This window comes from Gracilinanus agilis, chromosome 3 (genome assembly GCF_016433145.1).
Source record: "Gracilinanus agilis isolate LMUSP501 chromosome 3, AgileGrace, whole genome shotgun sequence".
Classification (NCBI taxonomy): Eukaryota; Metazoa; Chordata; class Mammalia; order Didelphimorphia; family Didelphidae; genus Gracilinanus; species Gracilinanus agilis.
The window spans coordinates 252,322,228-252,349,131 of record NC_058132.1 but is presented as its reverse complement, the minus strand read 5'-3'; positions in this window follow the sequence as shown (position 1 = coordinate 252,349,131).

Genomic DNA, 26,904 nt, shown 5'->3' with positions numbered 1-26,904 from the left:
CATTCTGATGGTCAGGGTTTTAAAAGATTATACTGTATCAATCAATATGTGCCCTATTTCAGGCCTGCCTTTCCAAATGCAAATCTCATTCCTATATAGATTAAAACTCCAAATCCCTGTGCTAGAGGAAACATAAGGCAGTTACTGCTGCTTCTGATTAAATTAAATTAGCAAAACCCTCTTTCCCTATGATTTCAGAAATCAGTTAAATAGATGTCAAGATATATACTATACTCTGTCACCATTTTCTATTAAACCTGAGATTATGTATACTGGAAAACCTCAATAGTCTAGCTATTATCAATCAAAAGCCTAAAGGCGGAAGGTAATAATAGGTCAGATAATAAATTCCATTTTTTAAATAAAGGCCATTGACCATACCTTAGTAAATCACATAAATTTGTTGACCTTAAGTGGCTTCCTTTCCCAGCTTCTTACCAAGACCACTAATGATTATCTCTAGGTTTGGAACAACTAACAAACTCTTTAGCCTGGTTCTAAAGTCATTGATAACCTGCCCACAACCTAGCTTTCTATATTTATTTAATATTACCCCCTTCATGCATTCTCTGTTCCAGTCTCACTCACCTCTAGTTGTTCCTTTGACATACTATTTCTCATTTTGTGCCTTGGCTCTGGGTGGTCTCCCTGCCTGGCATCTACTCCCTTCATATCCTCATCTCCAAAAATCCCCAGCTTTCCTCAAGGCTCAGCTCATGTGCTAGCTCTTACTTGAAGCCTTTCTAGATACCCATGGTTAGTGGTCTCTCCCACTTCCAATTACTTTGCATTTCCTTATCTGTGTGCTAGTTCTATCACCACTAACTGCAACAGCAGAATTTAGGGCAGGGGCTGTTTGAATTTTTGTATGCTCAGCACCTGCTTGTTGAATACATGTGTATATAATAGATAAGTCTTATTGATGATACAGAATACACACATACAAAATAAACATATTTCGTGCCCATGTATCATACATAATATCAAATCATTGTCCAAATCTGTGATTTCATCAGTAAAGAGAATTTTTAGAGATAAGACTCCCTCTACCAAAAAGGTCATCAACTGTTCTGTAATACTCTACACTTAGGAAGTTGCCTGAAAACAGTATGAGCCTATGAGATGTCCTAAGTATCCCATAACCATAGATTATCCTTATTCTTGAGGTCAGAACTATGTGTACATACACATACTACAGCATCCACCAGAATCTTTTTTCTAGTACCTCATGATAACTTGAAGTTAACCCTTAGTACTTAAACAGGGATTGTTGGGTTTTCTTTTTAATTGCATGCTCCTCTATGAGAGAACAGGTCTGACTGAGATGAAAAGGCTTTGGGTACAGACCCAATTTTGAACTGTGTAATTTGTCCAAGGACCAACCAAGTTAATAAATCAGGAAGAGAAGATTGCATTCTGAATTTTTCAGTTCTTTAGCTGGAGGTGGACTGCATTTTTTCATCGTTAGTTCTTTGGAACTGTGATGGGTCATTGTGTTGGTCAGTTACTAAGTATTTTACATTTGATCATCTCTACAATATTAATGTTAAGTTGTGCTCAAATCACTTTGTATCCATTCACATAAATCTTCCCCAGTATTTCTGAAACCACCACTTTCATCATTTCTTATAACACAATATCTATCCTATTTATATACCACCACTTCTTCAGCCAAACCTCAACTGATGGGCATGACCTTTATTTACCACCACAAAAAGAATTGCCATGAGTATTTTCATATATATGGGATCTTTAACCTTTTCTTTGATATGTTTAGTAGAAGTATTGCTGGGTTAAAGCAAAGCATACTAACAGTCTAGTAGCTTTGTGCAGGGAGAGGCATCGTACCCAATTGCTTTCCAGAATAGTTAGAATAGTTCATAGCTCCACCAATAGTGCATTTAATGTTCCTTCTTTCCTTCATTCTCTCTAATATTTATCATTTTTCTTTTCTGTCATCTTAGCCAGTCTGATGGATGTGAAGTAGTATCTCAAAGTTGTTTTAATTTGCATTTCTCTAATATTCATAATTAATCAGAGCATTTTTCATACAATTATTGATAGCTTTGATGCTTTCATCTGAAAACTGCCTGTTCAGATATCTTGACCTTTTATCAATTAGGAAATGCTCTTATTCTCATAAATTTGGCTCCATTCCCTATATATTAGAGAAATATGACCTTTAGCAGAGAAATTTGCCAAAAACATTTTTTCTCTAGTTTCCTTCTATTCTTCTAATTTTAGCCACTGTTGGTTTTGTTTTGCAAAAACTTTTTCACGCTCATATATTCAAAGTTATCCATTTTTCCTCTTGTGACCTTCTTCATCTCTTATTTGGTCATGAATTCTTCCTCTATCCATAGATATTACAGGAAATTATCTTCGATGTTCTACTGATATCCTTTCGATATAACCTTTGATGTCTAATATCCATTTTGAGATTATCTTGATAAATGGCATGAGTTGTTGGTTTATGTCTAATTTCTGCTGGATCTTTTTCTAGGTTTTGAAGCAACTTTTGTCAAATAGTGAGTTTTTGCCCCAGTTTCTGGGATCTTTGGGTTTATCAAACACTATGTTATCATGCTCATTTGCTTTTGTGTATTGTGTACCTAATACATTCCATTGATTAACAACCTCTATTTTTGAACCAATACCAAACAGTTTTGATGATTACCTCTTTATAGAGTGGTGTGCGATATCTGGCACTTTTACATCTCTTTCTTTCCCATTGTTTTTCATTGATTTAATTCCTTTGATATTCTTGAACTTTTGTTCCTTCATATGAATTTTATTTTTTTCTACTTCTATAAAATAATTATTTGTTAGTTAGACTGGTATAGTGTTAAGTAGTTAAATTAATTTAGTAAACTAATAAATGAGTAAATTAACTTATTATCATTTTTATCATATTGGCTCTGCCTACCCGTGAGCAATGAATTTTCTTCAATTACTTAGATCTGTCTTTATTTCTATAAAGAGTGTTTTATAATTATGTTCATATAGTCCCAGTGTATTCCTTGACAGGTAGACCCTAAAGTATTTTATACTCTAATTATTTTAAATGGATTTTTTCTATCACTTCTTTCTAGATTTTTTTTGGTAATATATAGAAATACTGATGATTTATGTGGGCTTATTCTATATCCTGCAATTTCACTGTTGTTTTAACTGGTTTTTTAGCTAACTTTCTAGGGTTTTCTAAGTAAACCAGCATATCATCTGCAAAAAGTGATAGTTTTGTTTCCTCATTGCCTCTTCTTATTCCTTCAATTTCTTTTTCTTATCTTATTGCTATAGCTGGCATTTCTACTATGATACTGAAAAATAATCGTGATAATGAATATCCTTGCTTCACTTCTGATCTTATTAGAAAGGCTTCTAGTTACTGTTTGATTTTTTAAAGTCCTTCACAATCTAGCTCAAGCCTGCCCTACTAGTCTTATTTCATATTACTCTCCCTCATATGCTCCATGTTCCAGCCAAACTGAGCATCTTGTTATTACCCACATATGACACTCCAGTTCCTATCTCCATGCTTTTGTGGAGACTTTTGCCATGCCTAGAAAGCATTCCCTCCTTTCTTTCATCTCCCAGAATCTCTAGCTTCTTTAAAATTCAGCTTAGGTTGACTTTCTAGAAGTCTATTCTTATCCCACCAGTTGCCAGCATTCTTCCCATCCAAAATTACTTTGTGTGTATTTGGTTATGACAATGTTGGTTCCCCCAGCAGAATGTAAATTCTTTGAAGTCAAGGGACTGTGTTGTTTTCATCTTTGAATAACTAGCACCTAACAGTGCCTGGCTTACTGTAGGCACTTAATAATTACTTATTGGGGAATTGAATGATTTGATAGTAAGTAGCAGAGTTCAGTACAGTGTTCAGAATGAGAGGTGAGAAATCCAATGTATATGACAAAGCCAATAAGATATACTTGGTGATAATATTACTCATAGAACCTTGGATAGATAGGTAGTACCACAAATAGAGCATTGAGTATGGTGTCAGGAAGTCCCCAATTCAAATCTGATCTTAGACACTTACTCTGTATTCCTAGACAAGTCACTTAACCTCTGCCTCAGTTTCCTCATCTGTAAAATGGGAATAATAATAGTACCTACCTCTCAGGATTGTTGTGAGAACCAAATGAGATAATAATTATAAAGTGTACAGTACTTGGCCCGTAGTAAGTACTATACAAGTGTTAACTATTAGCTGTTATTAGAATCTTAGGGTTCAAGGAAATCTTAGAGACCTTCTAGTCCAGTACAACAACTGAGTAGGAATCCTTCCTACAATATCCCCAATAAATGGTTTTCAACTTCCACTTGAACACCTCTATTGATGAGAAACTCATTTCACTTTTGGGTACCTCTTCCTAACAAACATTTGGAAGCTTTTCTATCCATCAAACTTAAACCTATTTCTATAAAACTTCCACCCACTGATATTATGTTCTCTGAAGAAGAACAAGTCATCCTTCTTCTATAAAAGAGCTAGTTAAATGCTTAAAATCAACTACTGTGTCACCCCAAGTCATTGCCTAAATAAACATTCATACTCAGTTTTGTCAACAGTTTTGTCTCTAGATGAACAATAAAATCAGGATCTAGTAGGTCACTACACCAATCCCCTTTCTTTGAATGCCCTCTAGTCTGTCAATGTCCTTAAAATGGGAAGCTCAGAGCTCAACATTATAATTTAAATGTGGGTCTGATTAGGGCAGAGAACAGCAGGGCTACCAACTTCCTTATTCACTATCTTGTGCCCATTAATATAACCGGAAATCACATCAGCTTTGGGGGCTATCATGCCTTACCATTGATTTCTATTGAAATTTCAATTAACTAAAATATCCAGATTTTTTTTAAAATACAAACTGTTCTCTCGCCAAGAACTCCCCTCTACTTTGTACTTTTGAAATTGATTTTTGGAACCCACATGAAAGAATTTTTATTTCTAATAAATTTCTTTGATGCAACCCAATGTTCTAGCCTGCCAAGCTCCCTTATTCAACATATTAGCATACCTCCCAACTTAGTGTCATCTACCAATCTGATGGTCATGGAAACTGCCCCTTCATTCAAGTCATTGATAAAAATATTCAACAGAACAAGGCCAAGTCAATTCTCTGGGACACTACACTAGAGGCATTCCTCCAGAACAACATCAATTACCTAATAATAATTCCCTGAGGCTAGCCATTCAACCAAGTCCAAATCTACCTACTTGTCTAATCATGTAGCCCATATCTCTCCATCATGTCCATGAGAACAGCATGGAAGACCGTCAAGTGTTTTACTGAAATCCACATATACTGTGCATGGCATTCTCCAGCTCTGGTAACCTATCAAATAAGAAGGCGAGGCTGTCTGGTAAAGAACCATAGATTTAGAGCTGCAAGGAACTTCAGGATTCATCTAATTTGTCTACTTTCCTTTACAGGTGAGGAGTTAAATGACTTGTCGATGCTCCCAAAGATAAGGACTAGAGAATTGGAATTTAAACCCAGTCCCTTTGACTCCAAATCCATTTTACACATACCCATACAATCTTTCATGCTTAGTATTTGATGAAACCAAGATGAATCTTGGTGATTGCCACTTCCCTTCCTAAACATTCACAATAAAAGTACAGTATGTTTTAGAATTTTGCCAGAAGTTAACAACCTGATAGCCCACTAACTGAAAGATCCCACCTTTTCCCCCTCATTAGAAAATTCTCTTTTTGCCTGTCTTCAGTCCTACAACTCCTCTCTTGTTCAAAACAGCTTTTCAGAGGTCACTAACAGTGAGTCATTAGCCATATCTGCCAGTTCTTTTAACATCCTACAATGCCAAAACCTGGTGGCTTGAATTATTTGAGAATGATGCTGTTACTGCCTCCTTATCCTCATCCCTGTTAACCATTTTCTGGTTTTCTTTCCTTAATCCAAAGATCATTCACCTTGTCAGAGAAAACAGAAGTAATCTAGTATTTGATTTTGTCATTTTATCATTTGTATCATTCTCTAGAGGCAGCGAGGTGGCTCAGTGGTAGAGCATTGGGCCTAGATTCAAGAAGACCTGATTTCAAATCTGTCCTCAGAGGCTTACTAGCTATGTGACCTTTAGGCAAATCCCTTAGTCTAGTTTGCCTCAGTTTCCTCATCTGTAAAATGAGCTGGAGAAGGAAATGGTAAACCAAGAAAACCCCAGATGAGGTCATACAGTCACACATGACTGAATAACAAATATGCAATGTCACACACTGACCAGCCTCCTAACTCTGCAAAGGAATGGAAGGAATGGTGATCTTTTTTTAAAAAACCCTGATCTTCTGTCTTAGAATCAATACTGTATATTGGTTCTAAGGCAGAAGAAAGGTAAGGGTCAGGTAAGGATGGGGCTAAGTGACTTTCACAGGATCACACAACTAGGAAGTATCTGAGGCCACATTTGAGATCTTCTTATATCTCTTTTCATAGGTGACTATGGGCTTGATAAATCTAATTGTCTTTGACTATGTAGGAAATGGGATATCAGAATCAGTTCTTATATCCCATACTTAGTAGATATTAGTTATTGCTTCAGTATTCCCTGCCTTTTTTATGTCTGGATTTTATTTTATGTCTGTTTACATTTCCTTCTACCAGAACAAGAAAACTAGTAGTATGTCTTAGTTTCAGTGGTGGGTCTTAAATCTGAGGTGGCAAATTTTGCTGTTAGGGCATATATGTCATGGTACCTAATGCTAGAATCACTTCTTCTTGCCTCTGAATTTCTGGTTGATTGTTCTGTGGTTCTCTTATTGATTTTGCGTGGAACAATAAAGATTCCAATAAAAAAGGAACAAGAGTAAAGCAAATAGATACTGAAAGAACAGAATATCATGGGGTGGAATGTGTGATAAGTAATTCTAAGAGGAGATAGTTGTGTAATTTCTTTCAGCTAAGAGTCATGCTCAAAGGGTCCAGGGAAAGCCAAATGATTGATTTTGCAGAAAATATTTGTTGTTTAATTACAGAATCATATGGGTCTTTTGGCAACCAGCAGATGCCAAAACAGACTTTAAGCACCATCTTAAGAAACTTGTGATTTGCTTAGTGTGCTTGTAATTTAAAGCATATGGCTTCACATTCAATGGCAGGGTCCAAAATGGAGACATTAGTCATGAATCACCCCATTGGAGAAAATGCATTGCTTCTGTAACAAGTCTTTTCAAACTGTGTATTCAAATGGTTCTGTTTAGGGATATAAACAAAAATCAGCTCTCCCCATTTTAGCAGCATGTTACTGGGCTGCACATGGCATCAAAGAACCTTACAAACAAATTTCCCCAGTAATCTATGGCTTTTGGCAGTGTGGACCTCCTCCATCTGAGTAAACAAAGCAATTTGGTGACTGAAATGTGGTCTCTGAGGTGAGCAGAAAGTCTAACAACTCTTCCTTCCTTCACTCTCTCCCTCATTCAGCTCTTCCAAGTACAACCAACATTCAAGGATGGCACTGGGACCACAGAACTGTTGGTGCCTCAGCCTCTTGGTGCCGTTCAGACAGGAATGTGACACTTCCTATATCTGTCTACTCTACATATGGTCTTTTTGCTCAAGAAGGTCTAAGCAATTCATGGCAGGACTTGCAGTTGTAATTTTGCTTCTTTGCATTAAGCACTGAATCATGTGATTATTCAGTGCTAAGAGAGAAAGATCTGGAGGGAAAGATTCGGAGTTCAAATTTTTAATAAGAAGAAGAATAAAAAGAATAGCTAACATTTCAGGTTTGCAAAATCCTTTACAAATATGAGTCACATTTCATCCTCACCAAAACTCTGGGAGATAGGTGTTATTATTTTTCCCATTTTACAGATGAGGAATTGAGGCAGATAGAGAAGGTTAAGTGGCTTACCTGTGGTCACATAGCTAGTGAATGTCCAAGACTGGATTTGAACTTGGGTCTTCCTAACTCCAGGTCCAATCCTCTGTCCACTCTACCACCTACCTTCTTTGGACCAGTTGTTTAACTTCTCAGTGTCTCAGCTCCTCCTCTATAAAATGAACAAGTTGGACGAGTTGCTCTCTAAGGTCCTCACCAGCTCTAAATCTAAGGTCCTTACCAGCTCTAAATCTATAATACCATTGGTCAGAATAAGCCATTTAATCACTGATGAGTGATTATAGATGATTATAGAACTAGTGTTAAAAGGGATCCAGGAAGTTATCTGATACAAACCCACCATTTTACATATGGAAAAACTGCTAGAGATTCTGTGACTTTCCCAACATCACAGACTTTTAAAGGGCACATCTGGAATTAAAACTCAGACTTTCCAATGCTAGAGTCACTTTTTCCCTTGCACCATGTTGCCTATCAATGATAATTATACTTCTATTTCCCAGCAGTAGCTATTAGCTACTCCTTTAGTATAACTGTCTCCATTACCTTCGTGTCTTCGACACAATGCCTTCAGCTCACTATACCAGACCTCTTTGGGTAGCCAGTTGTCATTCATCCACTATACCCATTCAGCCCAGTTGAGACTGGATTCTAGCAAACAGCTCTTTAATGATAACAGACTGAATGTGCTCCAGGGTTTCATAGTCTTAAGATTATGTTTTCCTTCTTAATGGAAAAGTTTGACCCCCCCCAGATAACAAAAAAACACAACTATTCAGAAACTAAAAGTGGCAACATGAGGGAATTGAGGCCAATCGCTTTTTGAATCATCAAGCTTGGTATTATGTTGGGGTCACAGTCTGAATTGCTTCCCCAAAGAATGTATTGCCTTCCTTAATTGGAGTGCTTAATGGATTTTAAATAAGAGGATTTTGAATGAAAATTAAAAAAACAACAACTTGGAATTTGTAAATTATACTATTCAACCATTTTTCTGAGTCAAAATGTTTGCTGAATTGGTATGAATGGATGTACAAAACATTTTTTAACAATCAAATGTCATTTATTAAATTTATACTATGTTATAAGATCTGTGTTGTTCAAAGAACTATAAGCACAGTGCCAGAACTTAAGGAGTTTATAATACAGTTGGGGAGGTAAGAAATAAACAAATGAGGGGGCAGCTGAATAGCTCAGTGGACTGAGAGCCAGGCCTAGAGACAGTAGGTCTTGGGTTCAGATCTGGCCTCAGACACTTCCCAACTGTGTGACCCTGGGCAAGTCACTCAACCCCCATTGCCTAGCCCTCACCACTCTTCTGCCTTGGAACCAATACACAGTATTGATTCCAAAATGGAAGGTAAAGGTTTTTTTTTTTAAAAAGAAATAACCAAATAAAATTAAATAATCATATGAAAAATAATAACTCCTTGTGAGAAATAATTTTGTTTCCTCAAATGTGGATATTTGTACTTAAAACTGTACCAAATTAGTATGATATACAAAAATATATGATTGTGGTTACATATAGAGCTATATATAGTTATATACACATAGAAATATATAAGTATTTAAATGAATATACCAAATTCTGTGTAATTGTATTTTTGTATGTTATATTACCTTTGTACAATCTCAAGTACTAATATTCTCATGTGAGGAAACAAAGCACAAGATGTTAGAGAAAGGAATAGTGAAGGAGTGTTTTCCCATATCCCCTCAGCAGAATGGTGGTTGCTTGATTAGTTTTTCACTTCTCCAGTAACACTTGTTGTATCCTAGATATATCGATATAGTCCTATCGATGTCACACCATTTTTCTGGGTTACTTTCCCATGCAGGTTGGAATGTCACCATTGTGCTAGCTGGCCAGAGCACCCACATATCATAACAGTGTGAAATAAGAGACAATGTGATAGCCACTCTTCTTCTTCCTCCCTCAGAGTACATTCTTGTTGAACTTTCCTCAGTCTTCATTTCCTGTCCCCTTCTTTTCCACATCCTTTACAACATTCTTCTATTGTTAACAAATTTCCCTGTACCCTTTCATTATTCCTTCCATTTACAGTTGCTTACTGAAATAGCTTTCTCTTTCTAAAGATGTCATATCTTTTGAAACCTTTTCCAAAGGTTGCTTCTTCTTCCCTCAGTTTTCCTAACTTGTAGGTCTAAGAGAGAAAGATGGGATACATTTTTGCCCTTTTAAGTCAGAAAGTTCTCCTCTTTTATAGTTCATTTAATTTTATCCAGATTCTTGTTGCTGTAGCTCTTGGTATGCCAAATCATTCTTCCTCCTCCCTAAGAAATACACTACCTGGCTCAGAGACTTCTCTACCTTGATCCCCTCTCACTTCAATTGGCTGGCTTATTTATCCCCCTCCCCAAGCCCATGACTTTTGTCTCCTTTGGTTACATCTAAGAATCTTTCCCATGTCCAATGGATTTAGCCCATATAGGAGAATCACCAGCAAATTCTCTAACCATGTTGTAAAAATTTTAGAGAGAAGAGAATGAATATATATCCATATATATTCATCTTAAATGAATTGTTTACAGTATTGAGACCAGAATTAAAGGGATATCCAGTGGGAATACAACTGAAAAGGGATTATAAACCAAACAACGAGAAGGAACTTTGTCAGGCTTCCGTGGAGTTTCTTACCATGGTATTTTACAAGAATAGAAACTTGATTGCAGCAACAGTAAGATGAGAAAGCCAAGTTGAGTAGTTGAGGTGATTATTGTGATCTTTTCATGTTTCTCTTGATTTTTGTAGTTGGATATCGAACTTTCCATTTAGTCCTGGTCTTTTCTGTGCAAATACTTGGAAATCTTCTATCTTGTTGAATGCCCAAACTTTTCCCTGGAAGTATATAGTTAGTTTTGATGGGTAGGTGATCCTTGGTTGTAGACCCAGTTCTCTTGCCTTTCTGAATATCATATTCCAGGCTTTGTGGCCCTTTAGTGTGGAGGGAGGCTGCCAGATCCTGTGTGATCCTGATTGGTGCTCCTTGATATCTGAACTGTCTCTTTCTAGCTTCTTGTAAAATTTTTTTCTTTTACTTGGAAGCTCTTGAATTTGGCTATTATATTCCTGGGGGTTGTCTTTTCTGGGTCTAGTGTAGAGGGTGATCTATGGATCCTTTCAATGTCTATATTGCCCTCTTGTTGTAGAACTTCAGGACAATTTTGCTGAATAATTTCTTTTAGAATGGAGTCCAAATTTCTATTAGTTTCTGCTTTTTCAGGAAGACCAATGATTCTCAGATTGTCTCTTCTAGACCTGTTTGCTTGGTCTGTCACTTTCTCATTGAGATATTTCACGTTTCCTTCTATTTTATCAGTCTTCTGACTTTATTTGTTCTTGCTGTCTTGAGAGATCATTAGCTTCTAATTGCTCAAGTCTAGCCTTTAGGGACTGGTTTTCGGCTATAATCATTTGGTTTTCCTTTTCAATCTGGTCATTTCTGGTCTTCAATTTACTTGCCTCACTTTCCAATTGTGAAATTCTGCCTTTTAAACTGTTATTTTCTTGCCAGATTTTGGTTTCCAATTTGCTTACCATTCCGTTTGATTTGGGGGCATCTTTCTCCAATTGGGAGTTTCTGTCTTCTAATCTGTTAATTTCTTTTTGAGCTATTTCCCACTTCTCTCACCAAATCTCTTTCATCTTTCTCATCATCTCAGATTTGATTGAACTCTTCAATAGCTTGTGGCCAGTTTTCATTATTTTGGGAAGGTTTGGATATGATTACTTGTTTGTTCTCCTCTGCTGTTTGCTCTGTTGTCTGGATTTTATCTGTGTAAAAGTTGTCAAGTGTTACAGATTTCTTCTTGATGATCTTTCTCTTTTGGGGTTCTTGTCTCTGACTTGCCATTGTTAGCCCTGCACCCTCTCAGGTTTATCCTCACACTCAGGGTCTGTCTGCACTCTTTAGGCTCCTGAGGTCTCAGGTCTAGTTGTTCTCAGGGTCAAGCCTCCTGGTGGTCCCCTTGCTTGTTCCTTTGCCCGAGGCTCCTTTAACAGTCTCAGGGTGCTGCTTCCACAGTCATGCACCCCTCTGCACTGGGTGCCCACTCAAGGTCCATGCCTGTGCTCAGGATCTGAATCCTCGCCTGTGCTCAGGATCCGTGTCTGCACTTGTGTCTGAGCCCGCACTCGTGCCTACGCTTAGGATCTGCATTCAGAGTCCGCACGTGTTCTTTAGCCTCTTGGGATCTTAAGTCTTGCTGCTCTCAGGGGCAGGCCCTGGTGACCCCAGGTAGCTGCCAAGGACTTAATGCGTACCCCAAACTTGCTCTAACTCTTGTGCGCTGGCTTTGGCACTGTAGGTGGTATGGGGTATGGGGGAGGGGATTGCTCAGCTTGCATTTTAGTGAGAGCTGTTCCACCCCTTTATAGCATGGAAATGCCCTGATTCCACGTACCTCCAATGCTGCACCCTGTTGTGGGGTCCCTTCGTTCCTCTGGATTTGTTTTTATGTCTTCTTAAGGAGTCCTATATGTTTCAGTTAGGAGAGGTTAAGCAGCTGCTTTTTACTCTGCCGCCATCTTAACAAGGAAATCTTGTACAAAACATTTTGAAAGAAAAATTTATTGGATTTGGCAATGAGTTGGTAATAAAAGCTAAAAGTCAGAGATAAGTCAAAGATGATTCCAAAGATATTAAATCTATGGGATTGGAAGGCATGTTTATAAATTCCTTAAGGGTAGAAATGATGTAATTTTTCATCCTTGTATCCCAGATACCTGGTACACTGTATATACATAATAGTGCTAATCATAATTTGTTGAAATGACTACCAAAAGCAGTTCAAACACAACAGAAGGTAACATCCAAGAGTAGTTTTCAAAGGGAGCTTTAACCCAGTGCTCTATGCATAAGGAAAAAATCCATCCATGGGATGACAGTGGTAGGTATCCATTTAGCAGAGCCAAAGATGACAGGATCAGAGCTAGAGAGCTGGAAGGAGGTGTACATCTATTTATAGTCCTCCCTCTCAGGCAGAGGGCCCAGTCTTCATTTTCACCTTGGGCAATCGATGCTCAGGGGGCTGGTTATAGCTCTGGCAACAGGAACTTGCACCAAGTAACAGTACTTCTGCTTTGTCAGCAACTTGGTCAATGACAGGCACCAATTCAATTCCACAAACATTGATAAAGTGCTTATTGAATGGTGTGTACCATGTGAGGTATGCAAAGATGAAAGACAGCCTATTCCCTGCCTTAAGAAGCCTGTAATTTAGTGCCTTTGCCCCAGTTCCATCACTTCAATGACATGGGGGTCACCTTTGATTTATCCCCATATCAAAAATTCTACACTTTTTTTGTGTGTCATGAACCCCTCTGGCAATCTGGCAACTGATGCTCTCTGTTTTGTTGTTCAGTATTTCAGTTGTATTCAATTCTTCTTGATATCATTTGGGGTTTTCTTGGCAAAGACACTAAAGTGGTTTGTCATTTCCTTCTCGAGCTTAGTTTATGGATGAGAAAACGGAGACAAACAGGGTAAAATGACTTCCCAAGGGCCACACAGTTAGGAAGTGCTTGAGGCTGGATTTGAACTCAGGTCTTCCTGACTCCAGGCCCACTGCTCCACCCACTGAGCCATCAGCTGTCTCTAATACTCTTAGGCAAAGCCAACAAGAACAAAGTGAACAAGGCTTTGCTCAGGGCACCAAAATTTCTAGGGCATGACAGCATTTAGAGATCTTTAATAGTGTACAAACTATAAGTTTATCCCTTAATTAGTGATAATAGTTAAAATACAAAACTTCCAGATCTCCCACTTCCTTTCCCTGGGGCAGCACCTCAGATATGCTCCCTCTACCCCCATGTGGTAGTCTCACCAGCAGCACATTTGAGGGGCATGTTTGTTCATAGGCTCCAGGTGCAATTTTCACTACTTGCCTCAGGCACAAAAATTGCTAGTTACTGCCCTGCTTTCAAGGTCTTTCTTCTGGAAGAGCTTAATGGAGTGCTGATATTGTCTCATTTATCTTTACAATTTCCCCCTGAGGTAAACAGGGGTTGGGCATTTTTAGTAACTGCCAGATTTGATGAGCACCAAATCTTTGAGTCATAAAGAAGATGGGTATCTTTCCCTAGGTCATGCAAGAAATCAATGGTGACAATTTCCTTTCCGTTTTTCTTTGGTATGTTGGCTGATAGGAGATATTGTTTTCCTTGCATAGTGTGAGGAAACCTGGACAACCTTTTTAAAGCAAAAGTTAAACCCTTGCCAAGAAGTTTGTAAATGTTCAGAAAAACAAAGATTTAACATGGATTCTTAACCTGAAGTCTGTGAACTTATTTTTAATAGCAAGTATTGCAATATAATTTATTTCCTTTGTTGTCCTGTCTATTTTATTTTATGCATTTAAAAATATTATTCTGAAAAAGGAGTCCATAGGTTTGATCAGGATCTATAACATACAAAAAAGTTAAGAATTCCTGGCTAACCCCTTGCAAAAGCTAAGCTGCAAAATGATAGAAACATTTACCCTTGTGAGAAGAGGATATGTGAATGAGTTCAGAGAGAATAAGGAAATTAGGAGTGAACTTCTGGGAGCAGTAACATTATATAAAACATAATGGTTATATTTCTCCATTTCAAGAAAGTGACAGAAAGGTAGCCATACCTAGTATTTTATAAAATACTTGAGAGAGAGAGACAGACAGAGACAGAGACAGAGACAGAGAGACAGAGAAAGATGGATAGATGGATGGATGGATATTGATAGATATAGATATAGATATAATACTTTTATTTTTATTTTTTAAAAACCCTTACCTTCTGTCTTGGAGTCAATACTGTGTATTGGCACCAAGGTAGAAGAGTGGTAAGGGCTAGGCAATGGGGGTTAAGTGACTTTCCCAGGGTCACATGGCTGGGAAGTGTCTGAGGCCAGATTTGAACCTAGGACCTCCTGTCTCTAGGCTTGGCTCTCAATTCACTGAGTTATCCAGCTACCCAGCTGCCCCCTAGATATAATACTTTTAGATAGATACATAGATGTAAAATCTTATTTGATCTTCACAACCCTATGCATATATTGGGCAGATATTATCTCAGTGTTTCAGGTAGTAAGTAGTAGTACATTTATATAGTACTTTGCAATTTACAGAAAGGTTTCCCTGTGAGGTCTATAATACAAATATTTTAGCCTGTTTTACATATTAGAAAATTGAAGTTCAGATAAATTGAGAAGTTTTCCATAGCCACCCCTCTAAAGCTTGGCAGGATCCATATTTGACACCATAACTTCTAATTCCAGGTCTTTCAGATCTGCCAAGAGAGGTCTCTATAAATGGCATGGAACTTGAAGCTCAAGAGAGAAAACCACCTGTGACCATTGTAGAGACAAATTAGGAGCAGTTAAAAATCAAGAAATGTAGGGATATATCAAGAAAGCAATTGACACCCTTACTAGTCTTTGTATCCTATAGTACCTAACACACAGAGGTGTATGCAGTAAATATTCAATAAAAATCATTGTTGAAAAAAGATGAGAGAGACAGCTACATACAGAGACAAACACAGAAAGAGCCAGAGAAAGACAGAGACAGAGTGAAAGAGAGAGGGGAGAAACACAAAGTCAAAGAAAGAGAAAGGGATTGAGGACAGAAATGAAACAAAGAGAAAGGGAGGGAAGAAAGTGGAAAGAGAGAAAGAAAGGGACTGAGAAAGAAAAGAGAAAGGAGAGGAGAGAAAGGGGGGAGGAACTGGAAAATGGAGAGAGGGAGGGAGGAAGGGGAAAAGAAGAGGAAGAGAGAGAGGGAGAGAGAAAGGGAGAGGGGGGAGGGAAAAAGAGAAGGAGAGGGAAAGGGGAAAAGAGAGAGAGAGAAAAATCTTGGGAACAAATTGAAATAGAGCTGAAAGCAATGCAAAGGTCTTGGACATTACCAAAGGTAGGAGGAAAACTAATGGCTTTTATCTAGGTACAAAGTTAAATTGAGCCTATAATAATTAAATCATAAAAAGAGTACTTAATCTATATTTAGACATTTGTATTTCTTTTAACCCTTGCTCTATCTCATTTGTTATATTACTTATAAGAAGAAAGTAAAAGTATTGTAGATATTATTTTCTTAATGAAAGATCCTATTATTGAAGAGTTAGACCAAGGGATAGTATATGGTGGTCCTCCCAGGATCCAAGCCTGACTACAGCCCACTGCTGCCCACTAAACCTGAGTGCTTAAGTCTCTTTACCTGGTGGCAGCTGTCTAGCGTTCGATGCCCATCATGTAGAAGTTCATTCACTTGCATGGAGTGAGCTTTGCACCCCCCTATTCTTTTTTTGTGGCAGAAAAAACGTATGGTACAGGAGGTTCTAAATCAATTTAAATATATTTACATGAAAGTTTTAAGCTGTTTCTCAGACAATGATCTAAATATGTTTATATTTCACTGAACTAAAAACTCAAAGCTTTTTGAAGTTGATCTTTCCAAATGGTCATAGATATTCTCTCCAAGTCTTCTTTGGAAGAAAGTCTGCTTTGGGTCCTCATTTAAATTTTGCAAGGAAAGTAATGTCTTTAGCTGCACTTTGGTTTTCCATCTTTTAAAAATAAACAGCTGGACTTCAGGAGAATTTTAATAGTTATTTTTCTGATTCAGTTTATGCAGAAAGGCATTATATAAAGTTCTGGGTGTAAAAGACTAGTAAGAACTTTAGGTTAGTTTGGGACAATATAGGTTTTATTGTTCATTTGCCCACTAATCTGCTTTCTTTCCCATCAGATCTTTTGCCCCCTTTTTTTTTTTGAAAGACAGTAAAGGTTCTTAACAAGTACCTACCTCACAGAGATATGTAACTAGGAATTTGTTCCCCTGGGGCAAAACCACTTGAGAACCCTTCCCCAAGCCAAAGAGAGAACAATCTGGAGAAGGAAGATAAGGATAAGACAGGGGAATGCTTCACAGTTCTGGATGCTCTGTAGATAGAAGTCAGACTGCTCTAGGGAGGAGGAAATATGTCTTTAAACCAGTGCCCATGGAGTGAGGCTACCTCAAAATCCAGATCTTTCTGAAGTAAGCTGCTTCAAAAAGGAATTATACTTTTGTGGACTTCCTCTTCAGAGGGTTCTAAGAGCTAAACTTCTTCAAGGGAAAGAAATGCTCCTCTTGATCAGGAGCATTATCCAAGGAGGCAGAGGTTCTCAGTGCCTCAGAAATGTCAGGAATGAGGTCTTCCTTAATCATGGAGAGAAGAGGGATTTAATTTATTAGGGCAATGCCCAGACATAACAGGGCCAAAACCTGAACAGAACAAGGTCCCTGGGCCACAAAGTCAGCTGTCTACCTCTCTCCTTCCCTTATCTTCCATTAGTTTGAAACTCCTATCCTTCATATTCTCTTAGAACCTTCTCCCCAAAATACTCATAAAAAGAAACCAGCTTCAGATTTTGAGGAGGAAAAGATACAACCTCCACCTCCAAAATCATAAAATCATAGCTTTAGAATAAAACATACCTCAAAGGCCATCTGATCTAACTTGTTAATTTTATGGGTGAGGAAACTGAGGCCTTAGGAGGTTAAGTCAGCCAATCAAGTCAGTCAATTTATTAAGTGCTGGAGCATCAAAGAAAGGCAAAAGACAGTCTTTGCCCTCAACAAGCTTAGACTCTAATAGGAGAAAAAACATTTAAACATGTAGACAAGCCATACACAGGATCAACTAGAAATAGTCAACAGAGAAGGCATTAGCATTGAAAAGAATTTGGAAAAATAGAAAGTGGTATTTTAGATGGGAATTAAAGGAAGTAACAAGGCTAAGATGAGGAAACAGAGCAATTCTAGGTATGGGGAACAATTAGTAAACATTCTTTGAATCTGGAAATGGAGTGTCTTCTTTGAGGAACAGCAAGGAGACCATTGTCACTGTATCTCAGGGTATAAGGTATAAGGAGACTGAAAAAAAGGGGAGAGTTCAGTGAAGGACTTTGAACACCAAACAGAAGATTTTATATTTGAACTGGGAGGTATTATGTATCAACACACGGAGCAAAACCCCAACCAGCCAATCCTAGTTACAACCATGCTTTCCTAATATAGTATATATGAGCTTTCCTATTTTCAGATGCCTTTATAAATTGCCAAAAAACTTTCTAATTAATAACCTAGCTTGTTTGTAAACATATCTATGAAATAAATCCTAAAAAGACTACGCAAGGAAGAAAAGAGATCTATAAACACATAATTAGGTATGTATTTAAATGATAAATAACTAGTATCTCGCTTTCCCTACCATGCCTCCATCATAACCATTTTATGAGTTTTATATGTTCTCATGCAAAATCTGCCTGCTCCTCCTCTTTTCACAGTGCAGGAAGACTAAGATAAGAGTATGGCCATTGATTTCTTAATGATTAAAATTGCTTGCAAAAAAAAAAAACAAAACACAAATATTTTGGCTCCTTACAATCAGCCATTTGGCAGAGAAGATGTAAAATTATCCTCAGGCCTCTCTATCTGCCCCAACTGGCATTTGGAAGGGCCAGGGTACATTTCTTCCTTCCACTACCAGATTTACAGGAAGCTAACCACTGCGCTGAAAGACAGATATGCAAATCTGGGTGAAACTGGAAGCATTCCAAGGATCATAAATAAATGTTAATCATATAAGGAAAACAACAAGGAAGATTTTTGTTTTCTACTGAAATCTCCTCCCCAGACTGTTAACAATGCTGCATGGGGCCTGATCAATATATTAGCGCTTGAGAACCAAAGTCCTTTGGAATAAATTAGTCTGGCAGGAAAGAAATAAACAAAGAACAAATTAACATGTTTTTAGACATTGCTTAAATTTTCATGAATGTAGACCTTGAGATGGTATGATGAGTTCCCAGGAGTCCCTGCTAATATTTGGCTGTAATTAAGAATTGCCCTTTCATGTTTTATCTGATGTAGGTGGGAAATCACCAACATGCTTGCTGTGTTCCTTCCTCATGCTTCCTAACAAATGCCTCTGTTTACTTCATTAATAATAAATAAAAGCCTCATAAGTAGTCCTATTACCCTGTCATACTTCACTCTTGTTTTACCTCCAGCTCAGAGTTGCCACATTTTAGGATGCTAAACCAATGAGACAATCCAACAGCCATTCCTAAGTAACCCACAGATAGTAAATTTTCAGAGACTCAAATAGTCTTCCCAACTCTTGCTCTTCCTCCCTATGCATCTGTGTAGGCAGGATAGATTTGGGTTTTGTTATTTTAGGGCTGAGCCTGCCCAAGGACTTACCCAAGGGTAAGGATTTTGAGGGAGTCTACTACCTACTACCCAGTGCATAAAGGTTTTGAGTTTAAAGGTTAAGAGAGAGAGTTTCAGAAACAAACACGGGGCCTTATACATGGCAAGCCTGTGAGAAAATTAGACTCAGTGGCCTCTAAAATAAGAGGATGGTTTATGGCAACTGAAACAACTTTTTTTTTAATAATTTTTTTTTAATTTCTAGATTATATCAGAAGAATTTTCACTAATCGTTTTCTGACATTTTGTGATCCATGTTCCCTTCCTCCCCTTTCCCCAAGATGGCAGGTAACATGATATAAGTTGTTATTATATTCTTATAATATATATTATATTATATAATTATGTATATTATTGTTTTATATATTTATATTATATAATATAATGTTATATAATATGTAAATATATTTTATATATTATATAATGTATTATATTATTTAAGGTAGTAGAATCCCTCAAAATCCTTACCCTTGGCAAAGTCCTTGAGCAGGCTCAACCCTAAAATAACAAATCCATCCTGCCTACACAGATGCATAGGGAAGTAGAGCAATAGCTGGGAAGACTATTTGAGTCTCTGAAAATTTAATATCTGTGGATCACTTAGGAATGTTATATAATTATATGATAATATAATAATATTAATTATATGATATATTAATGTTATATAATATATAGGTATTTTATATAATATGATATGTTGTTATATTGTTATTATATGTTATTATATAATAACATGCTATTATATAATACATATTTCCATGTTGTAAAGGAAAACATGTATCAATTATACTAGGGAAAATTCATGGAGGAAATAAAGTGAAGAATGGCATGTTTAATCTGCATTCAGACTCTTTCAGTTATTTCTAAAGTGATGGAGAGCCTTTTTCATCATGAGTCCCATACAGTTGTCCTGGATCCTTGAATTGCTGATAATGGTTAAGTCATTTTGTGGGGCAGCTGAGTGGCTCAGTGGTTTGAGAGCCAGATCCACAGAAGGGAGGTCCTGGGTTCAAATGTGGCCTCAGACATTTCTTAGCTAGGCACTTACCCCGATTGCCTCTACCTTACCACTCCTCTGCCTTAGAACCAATACACAGTATGGATTCTAAAATGGAGGTTGTTATTTGCAATTGATCCCTGCACATTACTGCTGTTACTCTATACAACATTTTCCTGGTTCTGCTCACTTCACTTTGAATCACTTCTTATGAATTTTTCTGAGATTTTTTGTCATCATTTTGTTTGTCGTTTCTTATATTACAATCATATTCCATTATAATCATATACCACAACTTGTTCATCCATTTCCCAGTGGATGGACATCCCTTCAGTTTCCAGTTCTTTGCCAATACAAAAAGAACAGCTATAAATATTTTTATACAGATAGATCCTTTTTCTCTATCTTTGATCTCTTTGGAATAATTCCCCTGAAGTAACTTACAGTTCTAATTCTATGATCCTATGAATTGAGTCACAACTTTATCAGGCAGATACTCAGCATGACCTTCTTATAGAGAAGAACTAGAAGCAATGATATCCAAGGTCCTACTCAGAGGCCTAGGCCCCCTTTCAAGGTCCATTTCTTACTATAGGGTTGGACCATTGAGGGTAAATCTTTCTTCAAAAAGAAAATTTTACTGTTGTTGTTTACAATTTATTTTCTTATATAAAATTTCCTATGGCCCTTGAAGAACAGAAGTAAAAGATACCAATCCTAAATTCTCCTATCAACTATAGGATATCTCTTAAAGAAGTATGTGACAAAGGTCATTTTTCCTGTTTACTATCAACCTGGCAATAATATACTTAATATATTTAGAGTTGCATCATGGAATCTGGTTTAACTTTTTTTTTACTTATTTTTAGTTCCAAGTATAAGGAGAAAATTTTTAATAATGTTGGGAAATCAAGTCTCTTTAAAGATAATAGTTTCTAGGCTCAAATAATTTTTTAAACAATATAATTTTATTATCCTAGAACTGAATGGTAGCAGGTATCTAAAATATGTTTTGACATCACCATTTTTTGCTAATGTGGACAAATATGTCTAAAGAGCAAAAGATATATAGGTATATGTTGAAAATGATTTCAAGTTACTGGGGGGGGAAATTCACAGAAATTTGTATAAATTTCTATGTATTCATATGTCATTTTAAAAGCATGTTATGATATGTTTGAAGCAATTGGCTTCTGAATTACATACTATAATTGGCACATTAGTAGCTCAGATGGGCTTAAGCGTGCCCTTTTCCCTATACTTAGAAATTCTGTATGGGTATACTGACCTGACGTGATTAATTGGCCCTGAGCAAAGATTTTCAGGAGGTTGGGGGGACAGTTAATTCCATAAAAGTTAGGCTCTAATGAACAATCAATCCGTTTTCAGTGGGCAATGGGCCAAATAGCTTTTCAGGAAGTTTTCACAATACTCTGTGGAATTTATTCATAATTGTTAATAATATTATTGAGTTTTTAGTAATATTTTATTTTCCCCAATTACATATAGAAGTAATTTCTAACATTCATTTTCTCATATTCTGAGTTCCAAACTCTCTCTTTTCTTATCCTTCCCCACTCCCTGAGACAGCAAGCAATTTGATATAGGTTATATATGAGCTATCATGCAATATATACTTCCCTATTTGTCATGTTGTAGAAGACCTATCGCTAAAAAAGAAACATGAAGAAAATGAGGCGAAAATAGTATCCTTCTATCTGTATTCAGACTCTATCAGTTCTTTTTCTGACTTAGCATTTTTCATCATGATTCCTTTGTCTTGGATCACTGTATTGCTTTACCAGCTGAGTCATTTACAGTTCATCATTTTACAAAATTGAAATTACTGTGTATAATATTCTCCTGGTTCTGCTCACTTTACTTTGCATCAGTTCATGTAAGTCGTTCCAGGTTTCTCTGAAATACTCTTGGTCATCATTTCTTATAGCATATTATATTCTATTACAATCATATACTACAACTTGTTCAGCCATTCCCCAGTTGATGGACATCTCTTCAATTTCTAATTCTTTGCCACCACAAAAAGAGCCACTTTAAATAGTTATATATAAATAATTATTTTCCCCCTTTTAAAAATCTCTTTGAGATACATATCTAGTGGTGGTATTGCAGGGTAGGCACAGTTTTATAGTGCTTTAGTTATAGTTCCAGCTTATTCTCCAGTATGGTTGAAACAGTTACTACTCCACCAATAGTGTATGAATGCCCCAGTTTTCCCATGTCCCCTCCAACATTTATCATTTTCCTTTTCTGTCATATTAGCCAATGTGATAGGTTGTGAGGTGGTACCACAGAATTGTTTTAGTTTGCATTTCTCTAAGCTATAGTAATTTGGAGCATTTTTTCATATGTCTACAAATAGCTTTGATTTCTTCATCTGAAAACTGTTTATATCATTTGCCCACTTATCAATTGGAGGATGATTTGTATCTATAAATTTGACTCAGTTCTCTATATACCTGAGAAATGAGGTCTTTGTCAACAAAAACATTTCCCCAATCTTGTTTTCCTTCTAATATTTGATGCATTGATTTTATTTGTGCAAAACCTTTTTAATTTAATGTATTAAAATGATACATTTTATATCCTATAATGCTCTCTGTCTCTTTTGGTAATAAATTCTTTCCTTATTCATAGATCTAACAGGTAAGCTATTGCATGCTCCCCTAATTTGCTTATGATATCGCCCTTTATGTCTAAATCATGTATTCATTTTGACTTTCTCTTGGTATATGGTATCAGATGCTATTCTATACCTAGTTTCTGACATACTGTTTTTCCAGTCTTCCCAGCAATTTTTGTCAAATATTATATTTTTGTCCCAAAAGCTTGGATCTTTGGGCTTATGAAACACTAGATTACTATGGTCATTTAGTACTATGTCTTAGACAATATTTTTTTTTAACCCTTAACTTCTGTGTATTAGTTCCTTGGTGGAAGATTAGTAAGGGTAGGCAATGGGGGTCAAGTGACTTGCCCAGGGTCACACAGCTGGGAAGTGTCTGTGGCCGGATTTGAACCTAGGACCTCCTGTCTCTAGGCCTGGCTCTCATTCCACTGAGCTACCCAGCTGCCCCCTCTTAGACAATATTTTGATGATTAATGCTTTATAATAGTTTGAGATCTGATACTACTAGATCTTGACCTTTTATTCTTCTAAGTGAATGTGTTGATGATATTATTGTGAAATATCCAATCAGAGCAACATTCTATGGGGTATGTTTATATTTCAAAGTCACCATTTATTTGTTTTTCAGTAAAAAGGGGTTAAAGGTGACTGACTGACTTAAACAAAGTCATGGACTCATAGACAGAGAGGGTTCCTTATATTCTCTTTCCATCCTAAAGTCTGTAGAATTTTAATTCAAAGTCTTATCAAACTTCTTAAAATATTAAGGTTATCATCTACTAAAAATAAGACAAATTCATCACGATTACAAATATACTACATTCTGTGATTTTTTTAAAAAAAGGCAATTTACCCTCTGACTTCTCAAAAATGAATACCCATTGTATAATATTGCTATTACTGTATACAATATTCTCCTGGTTCTGCTTACTTCAAATCATTTCATACAAGTCTTTCCAAGTTTTTTTCTGAAATCCTCCCGTTCATTACTTCTTAGGACAATAGTTATATTATGACTACATTCCACAACCATTCAACCATTCCCCAATTCATGGACATCCTTTCAGTTGCCAATTCTTTTGCCACCACAAAGATAGCTGCTATAAATATTATTGTACACATAGCTCCTTTTTCCTTCTCTATGTTCTCTTTGGGAGTTGGACCTAGTAATAGTATTGCCGGGTCAAAGGATTATGTATAGTTTTATAGCTTTGGGGGTATAGCTCCAAATCGCTCTCCAGAATAGTTGTATTAGTTTGATGTATGAACTTGTTAAATGAGGCCAGTCAATGCAAAGGCAGAGAGTCTCACTCATTTATTTTGGCTAAAAGGATGACAAACTAAAAGAAGATGAAGAAGAAGCCAACAGTTGTCACCTTCTAAATTAGACTATCTCTGAGGACCCTTACAGTTCTTATATTACTTCTGGACAGCCTCAATCTTTGGATGTAGTGGTTATAGCCCTCACATATGTGACCCGTGGCACTGACCAGACACCTGAGATAGGACTTAGGCTTCTTTAGAAAAACCATCTTAGAAATTGAACATTTTATTTTTTCAGCCACATGATTTTTAAAATGATCAAACCAAATATGACATAACTGGAGCTGAATGATTTTCCTTTTTTCTATCTTAGATAGAAACATTTTTAAGTTTAAAGACAGAGCCTGGATTTGTTATTAATTGTGAGTCCTGTCACATGATACTGGCATTATCTATACCAAGTAGGTTACTGTATAATATTTGTGAGTTGATGTGACTATACATACTGAAATTAACAGGACAAAAACTTAAGCAAAGGACACAATAAATTGTATGTAACTGAAAATCACAGATACCCAGGCTCCCTTTTTTTTTCTTTATATACTGGAATGTTCATGTTTATTAATGACTGTTAAATGCACACGAAAAAAGAAAACTTGAATTAAAAAAAAAAAGAAATCACAGGTGTCCAAAGCAAGAGTCTATACTGATTACTGAGCCCAGTGGGGGTAAGGACTGAAACTGGGTCAATAGAAGAGAATACCTCATTCCTTTACCCCTTCTGTCTGTATTTCCCTGAGGGAAGACTATTATACAATAGAGGAGTCCACTTTGGGAACCAAGCCTTGCAGAATCCAAACTCTGTAAGTTGTTTTTCCAAGAAGGGGATTTGAGCTCCATGATTCAAAAAAAAAAAAAAAAATGCCAGCCTCAGCAGAGTTCACTTATCAGCAATGAGCAGCTTCCCCCACCCCGCTCCAGTCCAGATGGTACATAGAGCCAAGCCAGGCAGAGACCCTTAGTCTCCTGCTGCCTTTTTATGCTGGCCCTTGATTGCTAATGACCCCCAGCTGGACTGGCTCCCTGACCCATTTAACCCCTCTCGGCTGGACCTCTCCAGCTCCTGCAGGGAGAGGAGAGGTATGAAAGTCGGGGATGGAATGATGCCAAGTCATCCAGGGCTGCCACCCCTAGGTCTGAGACAATGAAGTGTATCTTAGCACCATCACCAAAGGTCTTTCTGAACCATCCAATGGAGAACACATGTTAATCCATTTTTCTATACTAAATGCAAACTGATAAACGTGACCAGCTTTTCTTGTTGTCACTATTTTATACAACTTGGAGCTAAGATAAAGTGGTCCTCTAAGTGAAGTATTTCCTTCTGGGGTCATAGGATGGGGAGTACCAATATAACCCTCAGAAATAAATTTATGTTAGTTTGGAATCTTAATGCTAACCTTTCCCAAAGCTACTAGGTGGATTTAATGGGATGTAAGAGCAACATGCCAGGATGAATTCATAATACATAAGAAAAGAAGATAATTTCTTGATCAGATCCTGTAAGAGGGTGCATTGCATACATGAGAACAGGAAGGCTTCTGAAAATAAGAATCACAGTGTTTATGGTTATACAATTGACCAAAATATCTGTAACAGCTTTGTATATTTGCTTTGCTTGGTGATGGGTTTGTTGTCCATTCTTTTTTTTCCTGGACAGTTGTAGAAAAATTTTATGTCCAAACTCATGGAATGTTATAAACACTTTATTATAGGTAACCTCTTATTAGAGGGAGGAAGATCACCAGGCTTTGTCTTGTTGCTATAATTGGGTTGTGTTGTTCTGTCTTGTCTGGTTAAGGAAAATCCCTTGGGTTCATTGTGGATAAACAGTACAATGAAGCTGAGTGGTTCTGTTACCTTAAAAACTAAAAGTTCTTGATCTGAATTCAGCTACAAAAGGATTCTGCCATTCTCTTTTTTTCTCCATCTTTGAATTTTTTTATTGGATTTTTGGACCACATTTGCATCCTGCATAATGCTACAAAGATTTCCCTGAAGAGCTAAACGAGATAGAAAGTTAACTCAATGATTTAATGTGGATTTTATTTCACTTAATGTGTTTTCCCCCCAGATCCTTACTATTTCATTGGTATTTCAGAAGACTGAGACCAAAGTAACCTTCACGTTCTGATTTCCCACCACTATTTTGGCAAGTTTTTGTTTTTGGTTTGGCTTTTTTTTAAATTTCCCTCATCTAATGTGAAGCTCAATCCATATTTCTAATTTCATTTTGGCTTATATTTCACTTTCTTTTCTGTTTCTGATTAATTTTTTCTCATACTCACCAGCCATTTGGTTGACAATCTTACCAAGCCAACAGCTCAGCTTAAGCATATGTATATTTCTCAGGGAATCTGTGATTTCACTAATGTGAGTCTTTTCTCCACTGAGAAAATTCGTAATCTCCAAACCCCCGCCTTAGTAAGCTATTTCCATGAGTAGATAGGAGTCAAAAAAAGTTAAATCAACACGTGGCAATCTTCTAACCTTGTCAGACTAAGCTGGTAGTCAAATGTAGTCTTCAGTAGCTGATATTTGTAACTTTTCCAGATTAGTGCTTTTTTTTTCCAATTGGTTTAGCCTTTGAGGACCCTGTGGCTACTTGCACATCATGGCAAGACATCAGAAGGAAGATTTGTGTGAAGGTTTATAATACACATGTGGACATATTTCATTTATCAAATGTGTGCAATTTTATAGTATAGTACAGTCTGGGATACTAACATGCTCTCACACCTTGCTTTTGGATGGCCATAGGGCTAGGATTGTGAGGCCTTTGCAGGACTTGAGTCCTATTAA